The sequence below is a fragment of the Rhinolophus sinicus genome, chromosome 2 (assembly GCF_057876585.1).
Source record: "Rhinolophus sinicus isolate RSI-liver-muscle chromosome 2, RSI-T2T, whole genome shotgun sequence".
Lineage (NCBI taxonomy): Eukaryota > Metazoa > Chordata > Mammalia > Chiroptera > Rhinolophidae > Rhinolophus > Rhinolophus sinicus.
In genome coordinates, this window is record NC_142502.1 from 75,114,405 (window position 1) to 75,138,138 (window position 23,734).

General features: G+C 37.1%; 1 pseudogene; it reads right to left on the minus strand.

Annotated features, from left to right (window-relative positions):
• Window positions 1-5,992: 5,992 nt before the first annotated feature.
• LOC109456811 (coiled-coil domain-containing protein 112-like) overlaps window positions 5,993-23,734 on the minus strand; it is a 44,963-nt pseudogene continuing 27,221 nt past the window's right edge.

The following is a 23,734-nucleotide window of genomic DNA, read 5'->3' on the forward strand; positions in this document are numbered from 1 at the left end:
TCCGTGGATGGCAATTTTCTTGAGAAAAGGGCAACTGTGAATAATTAACAACCAACTCTCAAAGCAGCTGGAGATATATGCACCATCTGGTAAAGGGCACCTGACTGGCTACCAAACATGCCAAGTAGAAACATCATCACTCTCCTGGCCTGTAAAGATCACAATTCTTGTCCCTGTCAAACCATACTGGATTGGTCACTAAATCTTGCATATTTCTCCTTTATACTTTCTTGTGTTCTCCCCTTCTTCTTCTTCTTTTTCCTTCTCAGTCATCACGTAAAGCAGTCCAAGTTCTTACTGACTTACACTTAATCAACAATCATATTTTCCTAACTAGTCTCAAGATTTCCAGAGGCAAAAAAAGGCATTACAGGAGGACAAACCATTGAGCAGGGACTGGGGTGTCCTCCACTCTAATGAAAGGAGCAGCCACTCATCAGCTCCAGATGTGGCAAATCGCACACAGTGCTGCAGATCTTCTGACATTTTAAGAGAAGTCAGAAATCCAAATTTTTCATTTGGATTTCTTAACTTTATATGTGGTAACTAATTGGAGGTTATTGTTATTTTAAGTTCTATGTGAGGTAAAAAGAAAAACAAATTGGCAGGTCAAAACACCCACTGCCATTTTGCAAATTCTGGCTAAAAGCCTATGAGGAGAGATGGCATTTAAATACATAACTATAGTTCAAAGTGGAGAAGATAAAAGTCTCAAAGGAAACCCAGGTAAAGTACTGTGGGGGTTCAGAAGAAAGAAGGTAGACCTTGAGTCCTCACAGATATGGATCTTGTCTTTATTAGATTTTCCATCTCTGGTTTCTGGCCCAGGGTGTGGCACATAAAAATTCTAAACAAGTGTTTGAATGAATAAGTGAACAAAAGAGCAAACAAAGGAATGTGCATCTCTCTATGCCCTTGATGTACAAAGGAGCGATGCTACAGTCCATAACCAAGCAATCATCCTTGTATCTACCAAGCACAAAATTAAAGCTGTCACACACCGTGCTCTGGGAATTCGCTCAGGGTCACTAAAACTTAGTTCTCACCTTCCTTCCCCTCTCAGCCTTGCCTCCACTACAAAAATAAAACAAAATAAAGTGTGTCAGTGTATTGCTAAATTCTGCTCCAAAGCTTGCAGGGAAGAGTAGCAAACAGAGAAGAGGCTGGAATGAGTCTCTAATAATAAACCTTAGTCAGGTCATTTTAAGGTGTGCATGGCAGCAGTGGCCACCACTACACTTCTCAATCTCCTTCAGAAGTGCCTTGTATCCTCCTGTGTACCCCAATGTGGGCAGCTCTTTGTTTTCATGCTACAGAATCCTAATGGCCAGGCCTTCTTAGAGGACCTGAGTCAAAAGCAGCTCTTGGAGTCATTGCAAAATGATAGTGACTTTGGACAAAAGTTGACCTGGCAGGGCTCTCTTCCTGAGCCAGCACGATCATCTAAGTCCCACAGATGCCTGTGGAAGAGACTTGAGCTGCCAAAATGACATTCCAGAAAAGCTAAGCAGAGATGAGGCCAGGGAAGCACAGTGCCCAGTTGGCTAGTTGGCTGCCTCCAGGAATCTACATTCTCAGGCAACTTTCCCATCAGGACGGAATAGTTCCGTAGCAGTTAGCAATCAAATGTTTCCCCACCCAAACTGGCATCTAACCATGAGCTTCTTCACCAAGTGGGGCCATATATTTGTTGTCTGGGCCTACATTCTGGAATTCTTAATTGTCTCAACTATCCTTTAGCCTGAATTAGGATAATAAATCCTGAGTATAAACATTATTTATGCTGGGCTGGTTATTTGAACTGTACCTTTCAACCCTCTTGTCACCTGCTTTGCATTAAAAAAGTTTGTTTCATTACATAATTAAAATTCTTTTCACAATTTGCAGAATTAGCTTTTGACAAATTAGCCTTTTACTAATTGGCCTGCCTCTGCCTTCCTCCCCTTTTGCTCCAAGAAAATCCCTATTCACCTTTTGCACTCACCTGGCAAAGCTCCAATCTTGGGTGAATCCAGCTCTCTGCCTGTCTTTTCTCTGCACTGGATTGCTGAGTGCTGGAAAAAATCAAACAATAACCAAATCCTAGTGCGCTTGCTCGTTGTCTTTCAGAGACATAGGGCAGGCTTCTTCATTCACAGCAGTATTAGAAGCTGTCAGACAAGAGCTTCCCCCAATTCCTGCCCTCCTTCCTGCACATCTAACTGTAATTACATCAATCATCTGCCCTCTCCTTCCTCCTGCTTCAGAGGAGGAAGTGCCTTTATCTGTGGAATCCCTCTGCTGGTCTCTGGAGTCCACCCTCCCACATCCTTCTATCTTGAACCTCTCCCTCTCCACTGACACCTTTCTATCAGCATTTGAATACGTCCATCTCTCTCTATACTTGACAACCACAAAATGGTCCTTTGATTCAGTGTCACTGGTAGCTCCCCTTGTACTTTCCTCTCCTTTACCCCCAAACTTTAGCATCAGCTAAACCTGCTGCTGCTGTTTCTCAGCTTCTTTGTCAACAGATTGTTCTCTGGCTATACCTACCATCAATCTTCTCCATTTCGTCAAATCCAATGGACATTCTAGGTCCTTATCTTGCTTGACCTCTGCAGCATTTGAGACAGTTGAGCTCACCCTCTCCCCGTGGCTTCTGTGTCTCACTTTCCTCTTTTGCTGCCCTGCCTTCCTGTTAGTGCCATCCCTGTGCTCTTGGACTGCCTGGCTTCCTTGTAACTATTGACATGCCTTGGGATTCTGTGGTAGGTATCCCTCTTCACTTTTCATTACACTCTACCCCAAAGTAATTTCATTGATTTCTTGTGGCTTAATTTGCCATCTGTATATGGATAGCATTTAAAATAATTTTGTATTTGTTTTTTATAAAAGTAAGACATGAAACAAATCAAAGATTTCAGAAAGTTTATGAAGAAAATTCTGTGCCCTCCTGTACAACTCTTCCTCACCCAGAGCCAGAGGCACTCAGAAGCACCCTCTTGACTTAGGTTGGCTATCTCCATGACTCTAAATAGTATTATTATTCTATTTATTGATTTATCACATTTTGAAGTCTACTGATTTTCCAGTGGGAAAGGTGAGAATAAGACTAGCTTAACACTTATCTCCTTCAACTAGACATTTTAGTATCTACCATTTTCATCATTTTTAATTGCTTTTCTTTGTAACTTTAAAAATAAGAATTAAACCTCTATTTTCTTTTCCCATCAAACTTCAACAGTATTTATTAACTCCCCATTCCATAAGAATATGTACAGTCCTGTTTCCTCCTGTCTTGCACTGTATCATTACATTTCCACCCTTTATATGTTTACCCTTCCACCATAACCAAATCTCTCTTGCTTCATATGTAGATGTGTGATAAAAATATGAAGACAAATAAACAGCATTATATTCCTATTATTCTGTAAATATGGTTGACTATTGAGCCAAATAGTGGGCTGGAATTACACCTCTATCTCCAATTTCATGATCCTGTGCCATTGCTGGACAATTCCAAGCATCAAGATTTATGGATTAATTTTTCTTACACTCCTCCAATTATTTAAAATTATGCAACATTATAATTTACTTCATTTTAAAATAATGAGTTTCTTACATATTTTTGCCTCAAATTTCACATTGCTTTCTTGATTTCTTGCATCATCCGCTTTGATCATCTTCTTCCCGTCTTCAGACTGTTCATTGTAGTAGTCCATGCAGCTACCTTTTCCCCAGACCTCCACCCTCCTGTTCCAGTATGGCCAGCTTTGTCTTTAATTTTCTGCCTACCATTTTTCCTAGAACTTTTCTTTCTTGCCCTTCCGTGTTAAAATACTGTTTCCTGAGTCTGTCTTCTTTTTTCTTGGATGTGCCTTTGTTTTCCTAGCGTATACTCTCAGGTAACTTTTTAAAAGGTGTGTGTGGGGTAAATTATCTGATTCTTTGACGTCTAAATTTTTCATTTTGTTTTGTTTTGCTTTCACCCGTGGCTGGGAATATGGCTGCATGTAATCTTTGAAGGCGTTACTGCCCTGTCTTCCAGCCTCCAGGGTTGCTCACGCCACACTGATTCTTGTTCCTTCGTAAATAACACAGTATTTTCTTCCCGTTGAAACTCTTATCATCGTTTCTTTATTTGGTGCTTTGAAATTCCACGCTGCTATGTCTAAGAAAGGGTCTTTTTCATTCATTCTTCTGGGCACTCGATGAGCCCTTCCTGGAAGGCTCCCGGAAGTCCGTGGATTTACAGTCCGTGCATGTGCAGTTCAGGGCACCGTCTGACCTTGGGAGGGGCCTGCACATTCCGAGTGGTGGGAGGGGAGGCTAAGGCGTCCATGAGCATTGGGTGCTTCCTGATAGGTGGTGAGAGCCAGATTCCTTACGGAGCGCCTGGGCACCGGGAGCACACAGGTGTGTCTCATCCCAGCACCCCCTGCCTGCCCCGTGAGAATTCCCAAGATCCCGCGAGATCAAGACTCCTCTGGAAAGAATGGCCACCCCTGCAGCTCCTGAGGACTGACTCCGCCATTTTCTGAAGACTTGTCTCGGACTGAATTTCCTAGAAAACAGCACATGAGGTAAAAACTTACTGCCGGGGAGTGTAATTAATATCAGACAGGCAAGAGTGAGAGAAAATGGGTGTGAGGCAAGGAAGGCCACAGCTTCATGAAAAGCTGATTGCTAGGGCCTACAAGAGATCGTCAGAAAGGAAGCTGAAAGCTACACTTTTCCACACAGTCCTTCCGAAGGAAAAGAGTGTATTTGCCCAGTCCCATCTCATTTTTGTCAAGGATAGTTCCACAGGGTAACTCCTCCACAGTTGCAGGTTGCGTTTTCATTGCTGCCAACAAGTCCCTCAGCAAAAACAAGGAATCCTCGGGGCAGGAGGCAAGGTGCTGTCAGCTTGTATCCTGAGGTGACTTGAGGGACCAAAGGTAGCTCGTATCACAGCGGGCCCCTTTGTAGCAGCAGCAGCAGCAGCGGAGGCCATAAGCATGGGAACAGTGCCAGTGGCTGCTCGGTTCAGATACTGCAGACCTGGGGTGGTGCATAAACGGAATCCCGTGGAATCACCATTTTGGTACCTCTGAAAAATTGTTTTATGGTCCTTCTATTTTATTTTGCTCATTCATGTTTTTAACCTTTAAGAGCTCTTTCTTGGTCTCTATGCCTTTTGCAGAAGATCCTGTTCTTGTTTTAAGGCGATAATACCTTCTCAGTATCCATGATAATAAATATTAGATTTTTGAAGTTTTCTGCTATGCAAGGCGGTCTACCTAGTGGTTAAGAGATGAACTCTAGGACCTAACAAGCTGGGTTTGAATATCCACTCTGTTATGACTTAGTGTCCCTTGGGGAGTGTGTCTGTTTTAGTTTCTTTTTCATTTTCTTTCTTTCTTTTTTGGTTCAAACAAATATAAAAAGCTTATTATACAATAATACAGGAATTGCCTATCAATTTGTTAAACTTAGAAAAAGTGTTAACTTTTTATAACTCTAAAAAGAAAACCGTATATTTTTGTTGCTAAAGCTAACTCACCTCTAAGTTCTAAAAGTTGCAAATTTTTGGTTTAAAAAATGTCACCCAAAAATTGTCCCAATTAAATTTATGCCATAAACAAAAAACAAAATACCTTTTAAATGTTCTATGCATTAAATAAAATAGTGTTTGTAACATAAACTTATTTAAATAGCTTTTACATCAATAATAGGCCACCATATAAACTAAATGCCCTTTTAGTATAAATAGGAAGTATTAATGTCAGTGTGACTATGGAACTTAATACTTGTCAATCCACATACAATATAATAATTAATTGATTGGGCTACTAGTCAATTGGTAGCCCAATCAATTAATTATTAGGCTACTAATCAATTGATTAGTGATACTTAATTGATTAGTGATACTTAAAGAACATGGTTAAGTCAAGTTATATCCTAGAGTAACTGAATATGCTAACATTCTCATCAACTATGTACCAATTTCATTATCTCATAATCTTCTCTATTCTCTTTGCCTCCATGTTGGGATAGCCCTATTGTGGAATATGTAGAAATGGCCCAGAACATGAAGGTCCTATATCTTTAGTTTATTCTTTCCAACCTTTGGTAAGTTGGTAAAGCTTAAAGAGATCTCTACCAACATACAGAGGGTACCAAAAAAATGTATACACTCTTTAAGAAAGGAAAAAACTGTATTAAAATTGTAATACTCAATATATACCAATAACAAAAGATGTGACTACAAGTTATGTGTATACATTTTTTGGCACAACCCAGTATTTTCACTCTTAATTTTTCTAGTCTTTATTCTGACTTTTCATCTTCCTTTGCCTGTCTATCTAGAGTTTTCAATTCAAACTGATGTAAATCTTGTTCTTGAAACCTGGAAATTTCGTCAGAAGTTTCCTTTTTTTTTTTTTTTTTTTCCTGCCTTTTCCCTTCCTCCTTTTCAAGCCTCAAAAGTTCTTTTGTTTTTCCTTCTCTTGGTTATAACTTCCTGATTGTAATTTTAGTTTAAACTGGCATTGGGGTTCTTGCTGCTAAGTTTTCTCTTTTTCTTCCTCTTCTTTAAATATGAGAAACATTTCATTGACATTTATATACTTTTCTGGTTTTTTTGCAAACTTCAGCTGCAATTTCTGTTTCTTTATTGTTTCTCTTTTTTGCTTTTGATCATCTTCATATTTATTATGAAGAAGCATAGGTATATCCTCTGTGTAACTTGAAATTTTCCTCCTTTTTGCTGCATTTAGTTTTCCAATTCCTTTTTGTCTTTCTCTTTTTTATTATATTAGTTTCAGGTGTACAAAAACAACATAATGATTAGACATTTACACCCCTCACGAAGTGATAACCCCCCAAGTCTACTACACCTCTGACATCGTATATATAGCTGATACATAGTTTTCCAGTTCTCAATGCACTTTTTCTTCTAGAGGAAATTTTTATAGTTGCTCACACTGTTGCACTTCATCCTGTGTTCTTCCAGGATAGTGTTCTAGAACTTGTCCCATATATGTTGGCTTCTCTTTGTTTCTCACTTTCACAAAGTTCTGGTGACTGTAATCGTACAGTGCCCTGGTTGCCTTCCTGTTTACTGAAGGAAATTTTCAGGGTCTGCCACTTCCCCTGGAAAAGTGCATGATGGTACTTTGTCCCCAGGAACTTTTACAGTGTTCTGCAAGCTGTCTGTTTCTGAATGACCCAGTGCCATGTGTCAGTTTTTCTTGATACGGCACTCATTATTAGTTTTCTCTTCTTTAATAAGCTCTCCTGCTTATTTAAAAGTGTTCATTGGCCTTTCAACTGTTTCCATTATTTCTCTGAGCTTTTTAACAAATCAGGTGTGTCACTTCTTTTAACTGATGCTGAAGTCTTTTTACATCATTATGTATTTGGGCTTGTTGTTGGATTTTTGCTCGTTCTATTTTCCTGCTGATAATTTATTTTCTAATTCTTCCACCACACTGTGCTCAATTCTGAAGTCTTTTTATTTATTTATTATTTTTTTTGGAAATGACTGAGTTTATCTTTATCGTTTTTCTGTTAATAACTTGATTTTAAATTGTTTCTCCTGTATGTGAGATCTTTGCTTTCTAAGTCTGGTTAGCTAGATTTCTACTTCTGGCTTTGAAGCTGAAAAGATGGAATTCCATCTGAAGTATGAAAACAGCCATCATTCTGCGCCATGACCACTGTGAGGGCAGCCGTCTCTGACAGAATTGCTGGGGACACTCTGGCGGCACAGGCCTAGTGTTTGTGTGGGGGCCACTAAAGAACCAGCAGACGGTTCTGGGCATGTGTGGTAGCAGCCTATGAATGCAGCAGAGGGAGAGGCAGGGTAAATTATGCCTTAATTTCTTCATCTCTAAAATTGAATAATACGGTACACCTCACACAGCTGTTATGATTGAACTTAGATCTAAACTTGGAATAATTTAAAGCTTAGATTGTTATCTCTAGGCAGTTTTTTTGTATGCTCATGTTTTTCTGTTTGCTTATTCTTTTTAATGCTACTGGTATTTTTCACATGCCTCATTATCCTTGGATGTCAAATCACACTTAAAAAAGGTTTGGGTCACTAGAGTTTCATTTGTGCTGTATGAATAGGATGATTTTCCTCATAGGTCTCTCTAATGAAAAGAGTTTGAAAACTCCAGGCACATCCACTGTAAGCTTTCCTTTCAGGTAAGGTGAGCAGGAGCTGAATGTCAGGTTGTGGATCCCCAAATATGGTTGGCTTTCATACATATCATATCCTTTTTGTAGAGTTTTCAGTTAATATGGCATTAAAGGGGAGTGGTGATGATCTGCTAGCATGGTGGATATTACGAAAAAAATGTACAAAATGCAAGTAAAATCTTTAGAGAAGTTCTGCACTTGATATGAGACAATAATCAATTGCTTAATTACAGGTAAAATCTTTTTATCACTTCAAAATTATGTTCTAAGATTTTTTTTTGAAAGTCACATGCAGTTGACGTTCTACAACTGAGGGTAATTATTGAATCATTGTGATTTTTTTTGTAGAATTTTTTGTAAATATTTTTGTATAATTCTAGGATCACCTGTGATTTATTATAGATTATTTAATTTTGTTGATTCAAAAATTGGACAATAGCTTTAAACATTTTTTTCCCTTGAGATAATGGTGTGTGTCTGGGCTACCTGCAAACTCTGGTACTCAGGAGAGGAGTGTGAGGACCGAAGGAGGAAGTATTCTTCAGTAAACAAGCTCCATGCCCCAAAAGTGGAGTAAGAACTTCCTGTCCAGTCTTAGGAGATGGTCAGTAGTTCTAATATTTCACAACTGAATTAGAGTCCATAACTTCCTGTGATGTCATTTGTTCTTTCCCCACCCCCTCCCCAGCTTGAATTGGGACTTCCAGAGTTCTGCCAAGCTAGTTTCTTTTAGACCAACTTATAATTTTTTCCACTAAAGTTTCGTAAAAATAGCCCTGAATGAGAAGCCAGGATAAATAGATTTCTAAGGCCAACTTTCCTTCTTATATTTGACCTTAGAAACCAGTCATACCAAGGCTGTACTTTCTAAACAATTCCCATTTAATGAATTGTTTAGAAAGTACAGTTGGAAGGTAGAAAGAGCTTCCTTACAAAGTAATGAGTTTCCTGTCATTGAAAGTATTCCAAAAGACTCTTGAAAACCATTAATTAGATTTTATGTAATACGAAGATTGGATTTAATGGTCCTAAAAAAAAATCTCTCTGAACCCTGAAATTCAATGACTTTCTGCTTTAGTTCTGTGGAAAGAAAGGACGGGAGGAAATGAGGAAGGAAAATCGAGGCTTGCATGGATTTCAGCCTTGGTCTCTGGAGTTGTGCCAGGATTCCTGAGGTTGTGCTCTGCCAGTCCATTTTGACTCCATACTTAGATACACACATTCTTAGTTCAGTAATCCATGCCCCCCCCCCCTTATCTCTTGTTTTGCTTTCTGTAGTTTCAGTTACCCACAGTCACTCGTGGTCTGAAAATATTAAGTAGAAAATTCCAGAAATAATTCATAAGTTGTAAGTCATGTGCCATTCTCAGTAGCGTGATGACATGTTGCACTATCTGCTCCATCCCACTCAGGTCACGAATCATTCCTTTGTCCAGCGTGTCCACGCTGTATATGCTTCCCAGCCAGTAGTCACTCAGTAGTCCTCTCAGTTATCAGGTTGACTGCCATGGTATCACAGTACTTGTTATAATTGTTCTTTTTTATTATTAGTTATTGTTGTTAATGTCTTACTGTGCCTAATTTATAAATTAAACTTTATCATAGGCATGTACATGTAGGAAAAAACATAGTGCCGATGCTCCTTCGCTTGCGATGGGGTTACAGCCTGGTAAACCCATTGCAAGTTGAAATATTGTTAAGTTGAAAATGCACTTAACACACTCAACCTACCAAGCATCGTAGCTTAGCCGAGCCCACCTATGCTCAGAACACTTAGATCAGCCTAGAGTTGGGCAAAATCATCCTACACAGTGACTACACTATAGAGCATTGGCTGTCGACTGTCGTGATTACGTGGCTGACTGAGAGCTGTGGCTCACTGTGGCCCACGCCACTGCCCAGCATCACGAGAGTATTGTACCACGTATCACAAGCCCAGGAAAAGATCAAAATTCAAAATTCGAAGTACAGTTTCTACTGAATGCATATCACTTTAGCTCCATGGTAAAGTCGAAAAATTGTTAAGTCAGGGACTGTCTGTATATAAAGGGTTTGGTATTATCTGTGGTTTCAGGCATCCACTGGAGCTCTTGGAACATATGCTCTGCAGGTAAGGAGTGACTACTGGATCTTTCTGGTTTTTCCAACATATCCATGTTGGTATCCTTAAGTCAAAGGCAGATGGAGGCATACCATTAGTGGGAGGGGAGGCCAATCGATACAAGCACAAGATTTCTTTGAATTCTTACTCTTCATTAAAAAAAAAAATCTGTGGGTGTTTAAAATTATACTTCATCATATATGTGTTTCTGTTTTAATATAAAATAGTATTTAAATTATCAATGATTGGGGTCAGGAGAGACGAAGAACTTGACCCAGTCGATCTAGAAAGATATGCCTCTGGTTTCTTCTTGTACATGAGGCAAATGCCCTGCTGCTTAAGAAGCCCAGGTTAACACATTGGGGTGGCACTTAGGATTCAGGTTCATTATCCATTATTTAAATAACCTCCTCTCAGTTCATTTGTGCTTCTCTTTTCACTTGACTCTGTGAATGGTTTACAACGACATTTTGGTAGAATTATTTCAGAACCTGTCTTAACTCAATTGGAATGTTCCTCACTGAACTAATATAATCCTTGCCCCTGAAAAAGGGTGTATTCTGTGTTACATTTTGCTACGATTCATGATGTGTCTTTATAAATTGTGCATTTTATGTAATATGTCAAGGACAATTTCAAAATGCACAACATCATCAGTCTTACTGACAACATCTCTAATGGTTTCACTCTGTAGTCTGAGTTTTGCCAAATGCAAGCTAAGACTCAGACCATCACACACCTGCTCCCTACCTATTGTTTCAGATGTATCATCTGTTGAAAAGACATCCAAGTTTAGGGAAAGAATTCATCCTTGAAGCATTTCTTCCCTAATGAAGTCAACAGATGTTGTTTCAAGTCTATACCAGGGGAATTTATTACTTCAGTTTTAAAAAATAAAATCTGCCTTCATAGTAATTGTTTTTTTGATGAATCTAGCCAGTGTGGTAATGATTGATAATAGTCAAGAATTTGTGATGGTTGTCATTTTCTACAATTCTCATGGCATTTTCTAAAAGTGTTTTTACTTGAGTTATCATCTGAATTTCATTGCTCCCCAGCTGGATGTCTGATTTCCCTCTGACCTCCCTGTTGTGGTGTGTGTGTGTGTGTGTGTTGGGGGATGAGGGGGTGGAGGGGGATGGGACAGAGTTGGCCCTGCTCAGATAGGCTCAAGGGACTGGGGATGATGGCAGGAAGTGACTTCCATGGCCTCTGCCCTTGCATGGAGGCAAAGAGCAAACAGTAAAGTCAAAGGTCAATGTCAGAATGCAGAAATAAACAAGTCACCAAGGCAAGAAGAGTCTGAGGCAGGCAACAGGTAACTGGTGCAGCCTGTGTGTCAAAGAGCCACTGAAAATGAAAACAAGGACCCACCACTAAAAAGAAACAAGCAAGATGGTAACCCTGGCAAGCAGCCAAAAGATGAGCTCCTGCTGCCTTCTGAAGTTTGAAAAACCAGGACAGAGGGGCACCCAGTGATGCATCAAAGCTTCAGTTTTATTATCTGTTTCCTACTCTCCCTGCCTAATAAGGGTGTGGCAAAAATCAAATTCAGTTTCGTATATGAAATCTATTGTTAAAATTTGTGACATAATTGAGAAATAATGGAAAGATAGATAACTAAAAGAAATTCAGAAAAATTCAGCTGCACAGCAAGGATATTTTCTTTCTGTGTCAGAACAAAATAGGACAAAGCATTTTGGTGTGTTATTTTCTTTAAATTTAGTCTCTTCTTGTTAGTGTTTAACAAAGTATTTAATTAGTATCAGTGAATGCCAAGCATTTGTGATAGTTATAATTTCTGAACAAATTATCTATTGTGGCAAGTTCTGGTAAATTTACAGATCAAAATTTATATACAAGGAAATAGCCCGACATGAAAGAATTGGATTTTTAAAAACACTAGCTCTCAAATTATCCACCTACTTTGACAGTTTTAGTGTCTTGATTAAATATTTTATGATGATACTACTTAAGACAAAATGTAAAAGCTAATTTATAGTGACATCTCTTTATGTAAAAGGTTTCCAAGCTGATTTATCACCAGGTTGAAGCATGTCAGTGAATGCAACCATGTCTAAAGTAAATAGGCTTTGCAGTTTTCTTCCACAGTCCTAGTCAAATGCCGTCTACTAAACAATTTATATGAAAGGCAGAGTCTTTAATTTTACAAGATTCCACTTGATTTTCCTATGATACCTCCTTTAGTTTTATTCTTCAGTTCAATTTAGTACCTGCTGTATTCGGTACTAAGTAATAAATTTGGAACACTGTACTCAATTATAATTCTTCTTCTGCTAAATTTATTATGTTACATCATCCTGAAAGGACTTTGGGGAAAACACACACATACACACACACACACACACACACACACACACACACACTTATTTAATCATATTTTTGGTTGAGGCAGAGCGGTTTAAAGGACTACTTCTAATGCTTTATTTAAGTTACATAGAACTATTCACCAATAGAATTAATAATAAAGCACTATAATTATAATCTATCTATATCCAGAAAATTTAGGTAGTGATAGATGAGTATTATTTCTGAGGCTAAATGGATTTGTATAAGTAAGTGAATTTCAAGAATTATTAAAGGGGAAACAAATGACGTGGGATTTTATATTGGTAGTAGTTTATGTGGCAGGAACATTAGAGGTGTTGTAAAATAAAGAAGAGAAGATGAAGCCAAGAGGATGCGATAAATGGGACAAAGAAGCGACAGCAACGCTGGGTACAAACTGAAGAAGCAACTGCTTGTGGCACACTGCAAGATCTTACGGGACATTGCGTGATACAGGAGGTGGCAGCAACAGTAGTATAATGGTAAAGAAACATGTCTTTGGTGACAGCATTTTGGTGGGAGGGAAGAGGAGAAAATAGGGAAAAGATTACGGACAGAGAGAGACCAGATGGTGATAGTATTGAACAAAAAAACAAAATATGTCATAGTCGCAAATCTTAGCAATGAAGACCTTGTACAATGGAAAAATAATAACATAATATAAAAACTAGAATTTATTGTAATCAATTTAATGTACTTACATTTTAATTCATCCGGGAAGTATTTGAGATGGATTATTCAAAAAGAGAAAGAGGAGATATTTACAATAAGATTCATAAAGTAGAGCCAAAAGAGGGAGGGGAAAGCATATGCCAATCGTACATGTCACTATAGAGTGGCTATGTTTGAGCATAAAACCTAGAGCTTCCTCCTAGCCATAATGGAGAGGGAAACTTCAAAAAGTATATATAAAAAAAAAAAGTATCATTAAATATTATCTTAAATAATTACCTACAAATATTGGGAGATAAATTTTTTTCTGGTTAGACACATAGCTCCTGTGTGATAATAGAGGGAATAAGACACAATCAGCAATAACTTCAATATTGGATTCACACCAAGTAGATAAATTAAATTTTCATGACTACTTTTGAGAGCAACCTAAGATTAAAAACCCATGGCCAATGACTGAGAGAAAGATCCACAAAAGCAGTGACAGATATGTCATTGCCCAAATACATATCCTTCTTGTGATCTGACTTGATCCAAGGACATTGGTTCCAATTTAATGTTTGTGCTGGGTACGGGGACACATTTGTGAACAAACAGCCATAGTCCCTGTCTTCATGGAGCTTGCATTTTGATAGAGGAATCAGAAAATAAAGTAAAAAAGATATAAAAATAAAGTAGTTACAAATTGTGATCGATGCTAAGAAGAAAATTAACACTGCTATCAAGAGTTAAAAAGGTAGAGGAGTGTCCTGTTATTTCAGTAGTATGAGGGAAGGCCTTTTTGAGGAAATTACATTAGGAGAATTTGGAGTATATAGAATTTGAATAGATGCGTAACCTAAGACAGTGTTTCCCAACTACCTCTCTGACGAACTTTCAATATGTACCATTTAAACAGGGTGTTTAAAGCTATGAATTCTAGGCAGTTGACCTGGGATGCAGGCATTCTGTATGGTAATTAAGGAAATTTCATGAATTTTAGAAACCAACAAAGTAATGATATAGTTAATATCATTACAAAATTAATAAACTTAATGAATATTTTAGCTGAAATGAAAATTAGAGATGTGCTATGGACTGAATTGTGTCCCCCAATAATTTGTATCTTCAAGTGCTAAGCCCTATGTAATGGTATTTGAAGATGTAGCTTTTTGTAGGTAATTAGGTTTAGATGAGGTCATAAGGGTGAAGACCCTTGATGGGATTAGTGTCCTGATAAGAAGACACCACAGAGCTTGCTGTCTACCCCTGCACCCCCATGTGAGGACACAGTGAGAAGGTGGCCATCTGCAAGTCAGGAAAAGGGCCTTTACCAGGGAATTCAGGGAACTGAATAGGCCAGCACCTTGATCTTGGACTTCTCAGCCTCCGGAGCTGTGAGAAATGAATTGCTGCTTTTTAAGCCACCCAGTCTGTGATATTTTGTTATACTAGCCTGAGCTGACTAATAAAGAGATGAAGCTGAAGAAACAGTAGAATTTAGAGAGGAGAGTCATAGACATCAAAGAAATACCAAAATGTGTTCCAGATGTTTGTTTTGAAGCCTAATTCTTCTACTGACAAAAGTATAGTGAGTCCAAGTCTGTCTTTCACATTCAGAGGGGTCCTCTGGATCTTGGAAATGACTATGAGCTGCCCTTCACCGGGCAGCCTGATTCTCACATACCCCTAAATTGCACAAAAGTACTACCTACAGTATTAAGGGATTATCTCAGTCCACGTGCATATCAGTAGCTGGTGATTCTCCTTAGATCAATAATGCAATAGAGTAGTTTTTTTAATTAGTTCCTTTTTATTGAAAAAAATTTGCATAAAAAATTAAGCGCAAACAAATATGCAATGAAAAGTAATTCTCCTGATCCTGGTCACAAAGTCCCCAACCTCCTTCTCCAAAGGCTACCAATGATAACCAATTTCTTGTGTATAAATTCAGGTCTACTTAATACACACACAAGTATTGATGTTTGTATCATAGTCATGTGTCACTTAATGATGTGGATATTTTCTGAGAAATGTGTCCTTAGGTGGTTTTGTTGTTGTGTGAACATCATAGAGGGCACTTACACAAGCCTAGATGACATAGCCCACTACACACCGAGGCTGTAAGGCATAGCCTATTGCTCCTGGGCTACAAACCTGTAGAGTGTGACTGGACTGAGTACTGTAGGCAACTGTAACACAATGGTAAATATCTATTTCTGAACACAGAAAGAAATAAGAATATGGTATAAAACAAAAAATGGTACCCCTGTGTAGGGCACTTGCCATGGAACTTGCAGGACTAGAAGTTGCTCTGGGTGAGTCAGTGAGTGAGTGGTGAGTGAATGTGAAGGCCTAGGGCATTACTGTACACTTAGGCTACCCTAAATTTATTTCAAAATAATGTAGCATTGCACTACAATATTATGACAGTGTTACTAGGTGATAGGAATATTTCAGCTCCATTATTGTTGACTAAGACATCGTTATGTGGAGCATGATTGTATACACACACACCCATACACACACACACACACAAAACAAATGGCAAAATTATACAAGTAATATCCTGTGCCACCTTTTGTCTTAATTAGCAATATATCTTGGAGGTCATACAGTACATTGTAAGTATCTTAATTTATTTAAACTGTCCCCATTAATACTTCTATGTATTCCCCATCTTTGCTATTATTAACGGTGCTGAAATGAACATTGTGCGTAAATACTTTTGCGCACATGTGTTAGTACAGCTGGAGTATAAACTCCTAAATCAGAATTGCTGGGTCAAAGGAGATGCGCATTTTAAATTTAAACTTTTAATTTTTCCATATATTTCTCAATTATATCACAAATTTTAACAATTGTAATAATACTGATATATTAGACTTCACGTTTAAACAATTACCAAATTGCCTTTCAGAGAGGGAACACCAATTTATATGCCCACCAATATCAAAAGAAAAATGCCTGTGTGTCAAGCTGTACTGAGAATGCTTTACTTAAACAACGCATAACCTTAGGAGGAGGTTTGATGATTATTCCAGGTTTAAAACTGAGTTAACTGAGGCACAAGAAGGTGAAGCAACCTGACAGAAGTACACAGAATCAAGTGACTAAACTGAGAGCTGGGTTCAACAGTCTAGTCTCTTACCCATTATGTTGTGGCCTTCCTGCATTTTAGTTCTAGCTCTCACTGAAAGCTGATGACCTTGGCCAGGTTATTTACCTCCCATCTATCATTTCTGTATGTATAAAAAGGAGGTGACAATTGATATGAGGATGAAAGAAAAAAAAGCAATATAAGGAAAATCCTGTGTACAAGGGTCCAAACATAAGTTCTCTTCCTCTCTGTTAGATAATATATGGATCACAGGGAAGAGGAAACCACCACCTGGTGATCCTTTCCAATGACATGGGTATTAGAGAAGCAAGTATAACCCTTTTCACTGTTAATACTATAGCAACAACTCAACAAACATGACGATTTATGGCATAACTCCCCTCCCTGTCTCTCTGGTTCAGTATTTAATTCTGATTGATTAGTCTTGGTCCATCTTCTTCACAGTGTTACAACCCCTGGAAACCAGTCTAAGAAGTAAGAGTCATTTGAACCTCCTGGAACTGGTTTCCTTACCTATTCAGAAAGTTTCTCAAAGTTTAATTTGCTGTCAACAGTCTTTGGCTGATGATAAACTGAGAGCAAGTGTTAACCTGTGAGAGGAATTAAAGGAGATACATTCATGTTCAGCTGCAGAGTATGTTGTGGCTTAAGGTATACAGTGACTCACAGAAAGCTTTGTAATGCTGAGTGAGGCATGATCATCAAAATATTGTCACACACACTATTGTTACATTTTGTGTCCTTTAATATAAAGCAGTTGAGTCAACAGTTATTGAACAGCTCTTCTTTCAGGAATGGGTCTTAGGATTAAGCAATCCAAAGAGAGGTCCTTGCTTCTCACATAACAATTTAGAAAAGGAGGAAACATGCGCTAATAGTCTACAAGGGCTGGGATGGGAGCAGAGCTAGGCTGAGGCTACAGTGACTCAGCTGTAGTCATTCTGTCTGGCTGATGCTTTCAAGATCCAGCCTTATTCCTTTGATTCTCCTCAATGGGCTTGGGTGGGTATGAATGGTAAAACTGTATTGCTGGGAAACTGCTGGCCACCCATGCCAGTGCGCCCATGACCTTCTCTTTAGCATCCAGAATCCAGGCACTGCACCAGGGAGATGACTCATGCACTTCTCTCGTCCAAATGTGTTCCCTTCACAGTGTGCATGATATCCACATATAACCTCACCCTGTGGCCTGTCTCTCCTCACTTCTGAGTAATGAGGAGAGCTCAGTAAAACGGTCTCAAAATGGGAAATAGGATACTTAGACATGGCTGAGTTGACATAATGGTTGTGATGTGACTCAGAAAACTCACAACCATATAAAAATGTCAAAAAAAAATTACTGTTTTTCACAACCAGGTTATAAAGCAAACACCCTGACAATTACACTAACCCTATCCTTCACTTCACTTCTCACTCTCACCCGATCTATTACCTTATATCTGTGAGCTTCGATGCTGTCCTAATCCCCGTCCCATCTACAGTGTGCTCCCTACCCCATTCCCTCTACTCCAGTAGTGTAACCAGAAGTGGCGTGAGGCTCAGATATTATCCATTCATTTTTTCCACAGATATTTACTGAGAGCCAGGCACTATTCAAAGCACTTGAGTGAATATGCTTTTCCTCCTTTTCTTTTGTAGGTTACACTATTATTTGTGCATAGAAAATTTAATCTTTTGTCTTTTTCTACTGAGTAAAATATCTCTAATTTCAAAATAGCCAAGTCATAATGTCATATAACACCAAAAAGTGCTTCAGCTCATAGAAAAAATTTCTACATGATGCAATTTTAAAAAGAAATTATTGCATATTGGCCAAAAATATTTTAAGTGATTCTATGTATGAAAGGTTCTGTTCATCCCGTTAGTACTACCACTTAGTATTGTACATTTACAAAAATATTTCAGAGATTTGTACAAAGAAAATCCGTCTCTGACTGTATTCCAAATTTGTAAATCTGGGTATTTTATAATCACCTGTGTTAGCTTAAAAGAAATACAATTTACTTCTTCACTTCAAATTATGTGTGTGCTGGTCAAAATAGAACAGTTCATGCTTTAATGTACCTCCTCTGATCCAATACACAACAAAAACATATGAAAATATGTCAGGGAAAACCCAAAACACATGTCTGGGTTCAAAACCTGTTAAGCATCCTGTGTACCAGAAACAGAAGAAAAATGTAAAGAGTTAAACAGAACTGAGGCTGCAGCCTCACTGGGTTCCAATCCTGAAGTAGACAGTGGCAGTTGGGAATTCAGGGAATGAAAGATTGAAGGTGTTCCATGGAAATCAGAAGACTGGATCCAGGTTTGAAAATGGGCTAAGTAGGGCTCCTTCTGGTGAAAGGAGTTTGAAAATCTGCAGCCACCCACTGCCTGGGGTGATAGTTTTGTAGAGTGCTTTAAAAGAGAGAGGACCAAATACGCTGTGCACCTGAGGAACTGCGCCAAATGCCCCTGGCCTGGGACCTGATGTCATGTCCCTGCCGAAACGTTGGGCAGGTGTTCTGCAATGCTGTACAGTATCTGGTTATGAGGTAGGGTTTAGGAAGTTGAGAGAACGAAGCTTCAAAACCCCCAGACAGAGAAGTGTGAAGAAAAAGATGGGGGCCTAGGGGAATGTCATTTAAAATGAGGCTACAAAACAAAATTTTAAAACACATGAAGAATTCTAATGCTATTAAAAGTGATCCAGCCAAAAATCAGCAATTGCAATGTAATTTCATTCCAGGTGAAATTTTATAGAGCTGTCTAGCCAAAACTTGAGAATAAGTATGCTTTGAATACTTAAGGAGAAAAATGAAAAAACTATGAATTTTTTTAGAATATGAAAAATAGACAAGTGAAACAAGTCAGTTTTAATTAAAAGTAGAATGACTAGACAGCTTGAAAATTAAAAATCTATTGATGGAAATAAAAAATTCTTAATCCCTTTAAACTTTTTCACCCATCCCTCTAAATCCTTTCCCATCTGGCAACTATCAATTTGTTCTCTGGATCTATGAATTTGTTTCTGTTTTTTTTGTGTGTGTTTATTTTGTTTTTAATATTCTACACATAAGTGAAATTATATGGTATTTGTCTTCGTCTGTCTGACATATTTTGCTTAGCATGATACTATCTAGGTCCATCCATGTTGTCTCAAATGGGAAGATTTCAGTTATAAAAATAGTCACAGGCATATGAAATACAGCATAAGGAATATAGTCAATAATTTTGTAATAACTAGGTATGGTATCAGATGGGTACTAGACTTATCAGGGTGATCACTTTGTAAGGTATATAAATGTCTAATCACTATGTTGTACACCTGAAGCTAATATAATATTGTATGTCAACTATAATTAAAAGCTAAATTTTAAAAAAAGTAAGTGCTATGTAAAGGGAAAGTATCCTCTAGCTAAAACAATACAAAATGAGGACACCAACAAAATATGTTGGACTAAGTGAATAGACAAATTCTTTTTCTCACATGTTATACATTATGTAAAGCATTTACATAAGCCATTGAATACATTTTGAGTCAAGTTTGTTTACACTTAAAAAAACAATCATCCAAGGTGACTTTTTGGAAAACATGTCTGGCTGTGTCCTGCCAATGACATTGTGCCTGTAAAATGGCAAGCATTTGCAAGTCCTTGCTAAAATAATGACTATTTGAGCAATAATCATTGTGAATAGTGAATAAATTATTTTTCTAAAAAAAAGTAAAAAATTGAAAAGTTGTGGTAAGAATTGGAGCACAGGCAATAAAGAGAAAAAATAGTAAATTGGAAAGTATTATAGTGGATTTATCCAGATCACAGCATAGGAAATAAAATATGAAAGAATGTTAAGTAGAGAGATCATATACCTCAGTATGCCCAGGAGAGTTCCAATTTACATCTGTTGTCTTGATATAATTATTGGTGGCACTCCATTTAACTATGAAATATGTCCCAGTTTAGACAATAAATTATATAGTCACCCAAGTGTTAAGAAATATATACAACAGACTGAAAGACAAATAAGACTGCCAAAAGGGAAGAAAAGAGAGAATCACAAAGAAGTAATATTTGAAGGGAAAAGAGCTGTGAATTTTCCAAATTTAAATAAAGACGTGCATCCTCAATTTGAAAGTGAACTGTAAAATAAGGACCTACAGTTATCCCTTGGCATTTGTGGAGGATTAGTTCCAGAAATCCCCGTAGATACCCAAATCCACTCATGCTCAAGTCTTTCATATAAAATGGTGTAGTATTTACATATAACCTATGCACATCCTCCCGTATACTTTAAATCTACTTTAGATTACTATAATACCTAACACAATGTTAATGCTGTGTAATTAGTTGTTAGACTGTATTGTTTAGGAAATAGTGACAAGAAAATAAAGTTTGTATATGTTCAGTGCAAACACAATCATCATAGGCCTAATTACATAGTACATGCCAGCAACATTCTTTTTCAAATATTTTCGATCCATAGTTGGTTGAATCTGTGGATGCAGAACCCATGGATCCAGAGGAGTGACTGTATAAAAATATATTCACACCTAGAGTCATCATAGTTAAACTGGAAAACATCAAGAATTAAGGGACACTCTTACCAACTTCCAGGAGAAAAGGCAGATTACCAACAAAAATGGTTAATTAAACTTTAAACCAAGCAGGTTTCTAACCAGCAGCAATAGATATCATAAAATAATAGAGAAATATGTTCATAATGAGGGGAACTGTCAATTTAGAATATTGTATCCAGATAACTAGGAAAAAAAAAACCCACAAAGTGCTCGAAAATAGATATTCAACCTATAATTGATACATGTTTAGGTTTTGGAGCTTAAGAAGAGGATAAAAATACTAGATCACTTTAGATCGTTTTAGAAATAAATTATAGTTATTTTTTTAAGAGAATGTAAAAGTTTATTGATATGGTTTCAGAGTTTACGCTATATCTACTCTTTTTTGAGGTACAATTGACATTTAATAGTTTCAGGTGTACAACGCAATGATATGATATCTGCATACATTGTGAAATGATCACCACAATAAGTCTAGTTAACATCCATTACCATACATAGTTATAAATTTTTCTTTTGTGATGATGATTTTTACAATCTACTCTCTCAGCAACTTTCAAATATGCGATACAGTATTATTAAATGTACACACTATGCTGTACATTATATTCCCATGAGTTATTTATTTTATGGATGGAAATTTGTATCTTTTGGCTCCCTTCACCCATTTCGCCCTCCAATCCTTGTAGCAACCAGCAGTTTGTTTACTGTATCTGTGAGCTTGGCCGAGCAGGGTGTGGGGAGGGTTATTTGTTTTGTTTTTAGATTCCACATACAAGTGAAATCATACAGTATCAGCCTTTCTCTGTCTGACTTATTTAGCATAATTCTCTCAAGCTCCATTCATGTTGTTCCAAATGGCAAATTTTATTCTTTTTATATCTGGATAGTATTTGTGCACATGTGTGTATCACATTTTCTTTATCCATTCATCCAATCAATGGACTCAGGTTGCTTCTATATCTTTGCTATTGTAAATAATGCTGCAATAAATATGGGGTGCATATATCTTTTTAAAAAAATTAGTGTGGTTTGGAGTTTTTTTTTGTTTCAGAAAAGTATCCAGAAATGGAATTACTGGGTCATATGGTAGTTCTATTTTTAGATTTTGAGGAACTGCTACACTGTTTTCTATAGTGGCTGCACCAATTTATATTCCTACCAACAATGCACATCCTTGCCAACACTTAATTCTTATCCTTTTAATAATAGCTACTGTAACAGGCATGAGGTGGTATTTCATGGTTTTGCTTTGCATTTCCCTGATGATTTGTGATATTGAGCACCTTTTCATGTTCCTATTGACTGGATGTTTTCTTTGGAAAAATGTCTTTTCGAATCCTCTGGCTATTTTTTAATCAGATTATTTGATTTTTGCTATTTAAGTTGTATGAGTTTTTTATATATTTTAGATATTAGCCCTTTATCAGATATGCAAACATTTTCTCTCATTCAGTTGGTTGTATTTTTATTTTGTTGATGGTTTTCTTTGCTGTGCAGAAACTTTAGTTTAATGTAGTTCCACTTGTTTATTTTTGCTTTTGACATCTTGCTTTTGGAGTCAGATCCAAAAAGTCATTACCCAGACAGATGTCAAGGAGCTTACTGACTATATTATAGTTTACTTATAATTAATTTATTTAACTTATTAATTTATAGCTTGTACATTAAAAAATTTTAAGTATTTTTGTTGAGATTAACAACATACAAATTTGATTGGATTGGAGGTATATGTATATGTGAAAGAACAGATGACGGGGAAGCTAATTTATATATGGAAATGTAATGAACTCAGACTAGATAAGTCAATTTTGAAAAATAATAAAATTGGAGGATTTGCTATAATAGTTATCAAGATATATTGTAAAGCTACAATAGTTTGGTATTAGCCCAATAGACAGATATACACATGAAATGGAATAGAAACATGTATGACCATTTGTTTTATGATAAATTATAAGTAAATTAGGAAAGGAATGTTTTTTTAATAATGATGATGCGTCTGTTGATTAGCCGTATGGGAAAAAACAATCTTGATATTCTACTTCAGGTAACATACAAAAGTCAATTTTTTTGATTGGGTGGGAGGCATATGTATATGTAAAAAAAAAAAAGATAACAGAAAATATCTTCATGACTTTGGGATAGGCAAATAATATTTAAGGAAAAATATTGATAAATGAAACATAATTAAAGTTAAGAACCTCTGTTCATCAAAAGATGCCAATAAAAGAGTGAAAGAAAGCCATAAACTGGGAAGATACTTTCAACATTTTATCTTATAAAATATAATTATCCATAATATGTAAAATGTTCCTATGAAGCAATATAAAAATAAACGGCCCATAAAAAGTGGCCTTGAACATTGAACAAGTAACTCATGGAAGAGAATAGATAAGTAGATGATAAGCAATAAAATATTCAACATCATTATTCATCAGGGAATTGAAAATTGTGTATATATAAGGACACACTTAGAGTGGGTAAAAACCCACTCTAATATTGGTGAGGATATGGAGCATCTGGAACTTTCATGAGGATATAACTGGTACAGTTGGTACACTTCAGAAGATGCTTTGGCAGTAACTACTAAAGCTGAATATTTACATAGCCTATAACCCAGTAATTCTAATATTTCATTCCTACATATATACCCAATGTAACGATGAATGAAAGACAGCAACAGGAATGTTCAAAACAGCATTTATCATAATTACTAAACACTGCAAACACTCTAAGTAGCCAGCAAGAGTAGAGGAGATAAATAAATTGTGGTGCA